Source organism: Aquarana catesbeiana, linkage group LG03 (genome assembly GCF_042186555.1).
Source record: "Aquarana catesbeiana isolate 2022-GZ linkage group LG03, ASM4218655v1, whole genome shotgun sequence".
NCBI lineage: Eukaryota > Metazoa > Chordata > Amphibia > Anura > Ranidae > Aquarana > Aquarana catesbeiana.
The window spans coordinates 674255659-674262204 of NC_133326.1; the positions used below are offsets into that span (position 1 = coordinate 674255659).

The 6546-nt window shown below is 42.5% G+C and overlaps 1 protein-coding gene across 1 annotated transcript in view; it reads right to left on the reverse strand.

Moving 5' to 3' along the window:
• LOC141133486 (NXPE family member 3-like) overlaps positions 1-4283 on the reverse strand; it is a 240759-nt gene extending 236476 nt beyond the window's left edge. Inside the window, exon 1 of the mRNA XM_073622882.1 lies at positions 4207-4283. The gene's annotated coding sequence lies outside the window, so the exon portion shown is untranslated. The remainder of the gene's footprint in view (positions 1-4206) is intronic.
• Positions 4284-6546: the final 2263 nt, after the last annotated feature.

The following is a 6546-nucleotide window of genomic DNA, read 5'->3' on the forward strand; positions in this document are numbered from 1 at the left end:
TGGTGGTCAGTGTAGTATAGTGGTCAGTGTAGTATAGTGGTCAGTGTAGTGGTTAGTGTAGTGGACAGTGTAGTATAGTGGACAGTGTAGTATGGTGGTCAGTGTAGTATGGTGGTCAGTATAGTGTAGTATAGTGGACAGTGTAGTATGGTGGTCAGTGTAGTATAGTGAACAGTGCAGTATGGTGGACAGTGTAGTATGGTGGTCGGTGTAGTATGGCGGTCAGTGTAGTATGGTTTACAGTGTAGTATAGTGGACAGTGTAGTATGGTGGTCAGTGTAGTATAGTGGACAGTGTAGTATGGTGGTCAGTATAGTGGACAGTGTAGTTTAGTGGACAGTGTAGTATAGTGGACAGTGTAGTATGGTGGTCAGTATAGTGTAGTATAGTGGACAGTGTAGTGTAGTGGTTAGTGTAGTGGACAGTATAGTATAGTGGACAGTGTAGTATAGTGGACAGTGTAGTATGGTGGTCAGTGTAGTATGGTGGTCAGTGTAGTATAGTGGACAGTGTAGTGTAGTATAGTGGACAGTGTAGTATAGTGGTCAGTGTAGTATGGTGGTTAGTATAGTGTAGTATAGTTGACAGTGTAGTATGGTGGTCAGTATAGTGTAGTATAGCGGTCAGTGTAGTATAGCGGTCAGTGTAGTGTAGTGGACAGTGTAGTGTAGTGGACAGTGTAGTATAGTGGTCAGTGTAGTATGGTGGTCGGTATAGTGTAGTATAGTGGACAGTGTAGTATAGTGGTCAGTGTAGTATGGTGGTCAGTATAGTGTAGTATAGTGGACAGTGTAGTATGGTGGTCAGTATAGTGTAGTATAGTGGACAGTGTAGTATAGTGGACAGTGTAGTATAGTGGTCAGTGTAGTGTAGTGGACAGTGTAGTATGGTGGTCAGTGTAGTATAGTGGTCAGTGTAGTATAGTGGACAGTGTAGTATGGTGGACAGTGTAGTATGGTGGACAGTGTAGTATAGTGGTCAGTGTAGTATAGTGGACAGTGTAGTATATGGTCAGTGTAGTATGGTGGTCAGTATAGTGTAGTATAGTGGACAGTGTAGTATAGTGGACAGTGTAGTATGGTGATCAGTGTAGTATGGTGGTCAGTGTAGTATAGTGGTCCGTGTAGTATGGTGGTCAGTATAATGTAGTATAGTGGACAGTGTAGTATGGTGGTCTGTATAGTGTAGTATAGTGGACAGTGTAGTATAGTGGTCAGTGTAGTATGGTGGTCAGTATAGTGTAGTATAGTGGACAGTGTAGTATGGTGGTCAGTATAGTGTAGTATAGTGGTCAGTGTAGTATGGTGGTCAGTATAGTGTAGTATAGTGGACAGTGTAGTATGGTGGTCAGTATAGTGTAGTATAGTGGACAGTGTAGTATGGTGGTCAGTATAGTGTAGTATAGTGGTCAGTGTAGTATGGTGGTCAGTATAGTGTAGTATAGTGGACAGTGTAGTATGGTGGTCAGTATAGTGTAGTATAGTGGTCAGTGTAGTATGGTGGTCAGTATAGTGTAGTATAGTGGACAGTGTAGTATGGTGGTCAGTATAGTGTAGTATAGTGGTCAGTGTAGTATGGTGGTCAAGTGTAGTGTAGTATAGTGGTCAGTGTAATGTAGTATAGTGGACAGTGTAGTATAGTGGACAGTGTAGTGTAGTGTAGTGGTCAGTATAGTGGACAGTGTAGTATGGTGGTCAGTATAGTGTAGTATAGTGGTCAGTGTAGTATGGTGGTCAAGTGTAGTGTAGTATAGTGGTCAGTGTAATGTAGTATAGTGGACAGTGTAGTATAGTGGACAGTGTAGTGTAGTATAGTGGTCAGTATAGTGGACAGTGTAGTATGTTGGTCAGTGTAGTGGTCAGTGTAGTGGTAAGTGTAATATAGTGGACAGTATAGTATAGTGGTCAGTATAGTATAGTGGTCAGTGTAGTGGTCAGTATAGTATAGTGGTCAGTGTAGTGGACAATGTAGTTCTCAGTGTAGTGGTCAGTATAAGAATCAGGTAGGTCAGTACTATTGTATTTGAAGGGACTCAGGGATAGCTAAAAGTCCGCAGGTTGGGGGGGAGGCGCAAATTACTTGCCTTGCCCCGGGTGCTGACAACCCACGCTACGCCACTGATTTGGACTCAGGGTAGCAGCTGAGTCACACGCTCTGAGGTGAGCACATTAGCTTAACGGGGTCACGAAGGTGCACTGGAGCATGTTTTGCAGCACTCAGGATATCGTCGGCATGATGTTGGATTGTTGTCACAGCTGAACACCACCTGCACGCATTGTTTTATTATCACTGCTGGACATTATTTGCGCGCACTATTTAGAGTGCTAAAGAGAACTTTTTTATTATTTATTATTTATTAATTTATTAATTCAGACAAGCAGGATACTTTATATTGAGCACTAAGCACTTTTTATGTTTATTAAGACACTATGTATGGTGTATTTATAAAAGAAAAAATTTGCGCTAGGTGTGTAAATCAAATTCTAAGTGAATAAAACAACCTGTGAAAGGAATATCCTGCAGCTAAGCACTATAACCTTGATAAAGGGCACTATTAGATAAATACAGAAAAAAGTGCAGCGCTGGATATATGCAAAACCCATAAAATGGTGCTAATGAATAAATAAATAATTATTATATATGAACCATGTACATTGGAAATAAATCAAGCACAAATATATGCACCTATGTAAAAGAAGTGCTTCACCATAGGGATACGTGTGTGGTTAATACCACCATAATGACATATCTAAGTAAAATTCAAAATACAAAACAAAAGTGTCCATAGAAGGTTAAAGATTGAAGTGACTTTGTTGTAGAAATAAATTTGTGACTGTCACCGTGATGTACGCCCGTCACCTTGTGTAGATTAAAGGCTTACCAGACAGCCTCTGATCAGAGGCATAATAGCATCAACTCCTGGTGTTGTCCTCACAGGGAATGGATCTCTTCCAGGGTGGTGAATGTGTGTCAGCAAACGATCTCCATAAGCCTCCAGACAGCAACCCAATGAGGAAAAATCACTCCCAGATATCCAAGGGAAAAGAAAGAAACTCCAGTAGTGTAGAGCGTTTTAACTTTCTTTAATTATTAAAAATTGCCACATCGGCATCCATAAAACTTTTCCTTGCTAGGACGTATGTTAAAAACAACTCAGCTCAAAAACGAAACTCCGCGCATGCGCCGTCGGTACAAACGTGTCTACCGACGGCGCATGCGCAGAGTTTCGTTTTTGAGCTGAGTTGTTTTTAACATACGTCCTTGCAAGGAAAAGTTTTATGGATGCCGATGTGGCAATTTTTAATAATTAAAGAAAGTTAAAACGCTCTACACTACTGGAGTTTCTTTCTTTCCCCTTGGATATCTGGGAGTGATTTTTCCTCATTGGGTTGCTGTCTGGAGGCTTATGGAGATCGTTTGCTGACACACATTCACCACCCTGGAAGAGATCCATTCCCTGTGAGGACAACACCAGGAGTTGATGCTATTATGCCTCTGATCAGAGGCTGTCTGGTAAGCCTTTAATCTACACAAGGTGACGGGCGTACATCACGGTGACAGTCACGAATTTATTTCTACAACAAAGTCACTTCAATCTTTAACCTTCTATGGACACTTTTGTTTTGTATTTTGAATTTTACTTAGATATGTCATTATGGTGGTATTAACCACACACGTATCCCTATGGTGAAGCACTTCTTTTACATAGGTGCATATATTTGTGCTTGATTTATTTCCAATGTACATGGTTCATATATAATAATTATTTATTTATTCATTAGCACCATTTTATGGGTTTTGCATATATCCAGCGCTGCACTTTTTTCTGTATTTAACTATGTATGGTGTAACAAGCACTAATAAGCACTAATTTATGGTGTAACAAGCACTTGTTTTTTCACACCTTGTTTATTTATTCAACATTCATATTATTTGTATTTAATATTATTTGACCAGTAAGCACAGAGTTGGTTAATATTAATTTTGTTTTTGGGGTCACCCAAGCGCAGCACATAACTTGTAAATTTATCCTATGCACGTTATATGAAGCGTGATTAGCGCATGCAGCTGGAGGTAGCACAAGCAAGGCATAAGATTATTGTGGCTCACAGAATTTTTCCAATTTGATTTATCTGAACAACGAAAGTTTGGCTCAAACTTACGCTCGGGCCGAACCGTACGCCCATCTCTACCTGTTGCACTTACCCCTCCAGTTTCAGCCTCTCCTGGTGTTGGAAGACCCAGAATGTTGAACGTAAACTTTCCTGAAACTAGGTGCTCTGTGTGCCGGGGCGTGGCCAATGTTGCCTAAACAGCACTGTTATTGTAGTGGTGTTAGTAATCTCTGCAATATTACCATTTGCCTCTCCCTGTATTTCCTGCCTTGTAAAGGCAGCATGTCACACCGCTGTCCTGGCTTTATTTTCAGTCTGAGTCACAGGGGACAGGGCACATGGGGTGGCGCAGGATAATAACCATAAAACATACAAATCTGTTGCGCTTAAAACACAATATGCAATAAAAAAGCAGCTGACACTATATTGTTGGGCACAATGACAAAAAATATAGAGAACAGGTGTGGCTCTAAAAAAATAAAATAAATAAATAAACAGTAAAGTCCATCGATGACGAGCTGTTGAAAACAATCAAGACAAAGTCCTCTACTAGATAAATCCGGACAAGGATGGATAGAATATTCACCACCAGCACCCAATACTACTGACTTTTACCATCAGTGTGTAGGGTACACATAATTAATGTATTAGGTTATGGCCCAAACGATCCTCCTGCACATGTCGATCCACTCCACAGAGATTTAAACTAATCCTCTTCCCATTAAGCAAAAGAACTCAAAGGCCTCTTCCATACATATAGGATTTTAACGCTTAGACTCCAGCATCCATGTAAATATAAAAGAGAAGTACGCTCATTGTGCAAGCATCCAAGTAATGAATTTATTAACCACTTCAATACCAGGCACTTATACACCATCCTGCCCAGACCAATTTTCAGCTTTCAGCGCTGTCGCAGTTTGAATGACAATTGCGCGGTCATGCTACACTGTACCCAAACTAAATTTTTATCATTTTGTTCTCACAAATAGAGCTTTCTTTTGGTGGTATTTGATCACCTCTGCGGTTTTTTTTTTTTGCTAAACAAATAAAAAAAGACCGAAAATTTTGAAAAAATAAAAGTTTTGCTTTTGTTTCTGTTGTTTTGTTTTTGTAAATAAGTAAGTGTTCTCTTTCACTGATGGGCACTGATAAGGCAGCACTGACAGGCACTGATACGGCAGCACCGATGAGGTGGCACCAATGAGCGGGCACTGATGGGCACTGACGATGGGCACTGGTAGGTGGCACTGATGGGTGGCACTGATATGCAGCACTGATGGGCATTGATAGGCGGCACTGATGGGCACTCATGAGTGACACTGGGTGGCACTGATTGGCACTGATAGGCGACACTGATGGGCACTGAAAGGCGGCACTGCTGGGCACTGATAGGGTGGCACTGATAGGCGGCACTGATGGGCACTGATAGGCGGCACTATTGGGCACTGATACGTGGCACTGATATGAGGCACTGGTAGGCATCCCTGGTGGCACTGGCAGTGGTAGGCATTGTGAGTGGGCACTGATTGGCAGCTGCCTGGGCACATATGGGTATTTCCCTGGGGGTCTAGGGGGCATACCTGGTGGTCCAGTGTGGTGGCCATCCTGGTGGTCCTGAGCAGCTTCCCTGGTGGTCCTGGGCGGGATCCGAGGGGGGGCTTTGCTGATAAACAATCAGCACAGACCCCCCCTGTCAGGAGAGCAGCTGATCGGCTCTCCTCTACTCACTTCTGTCAGACGCGAGTGAGGAAAAGCCGATCACCGGCTCTTCCTATTTACATCGTGATCAGCTGTGATTGGACACGGCTGATCACGTGGTAAAGAGCTACCGTCAGAGACTCTTTACCTAGATCGGAGTTGCGGTGTGTCAGACTGACACACCGCAACAACGATCGCCGCGATGCGCGCCCCCGGGGGCGCGTAGCGGCTCAATATCCTGATCACATCATATGACGTCCGGTCAGGATATTGAAACCACTTTGCCGCCGTCATTTTGCTATATGGCGGGCGGCAAGTGGTTAAATAAAAAAAGCTATTACACTCACATGTTTGAAAATACTGACAGGCATATGGAAACAACCAGCATTTCCAACAAGCAAAATGGCCGCTGTGTCCCAGTCAGCGTCCTTCATCACACGCCCTTAGCTCCACCCGTTTCATCATAAAAATGCGTAATCAATGGCGTTGTTAGGGCGTGTGATACTCTTATTTTTAGGGCACAGACCGGCTTAATTACCAGAAGCTAGGTGCGTTCCACAGGCCGGACATTACCTGCATCCCGGAAACCGGAAGACACAACCAAAACTCCAATAACAAATATTGAGCAAAAGGACAGTGTGAATTCTAAACTAAAAATAATTTTTAAACATGGACAAATGGACTTGGGAAGCAGTGACATCTTGTGGCAAAAAAAAATATTACATCAACATCG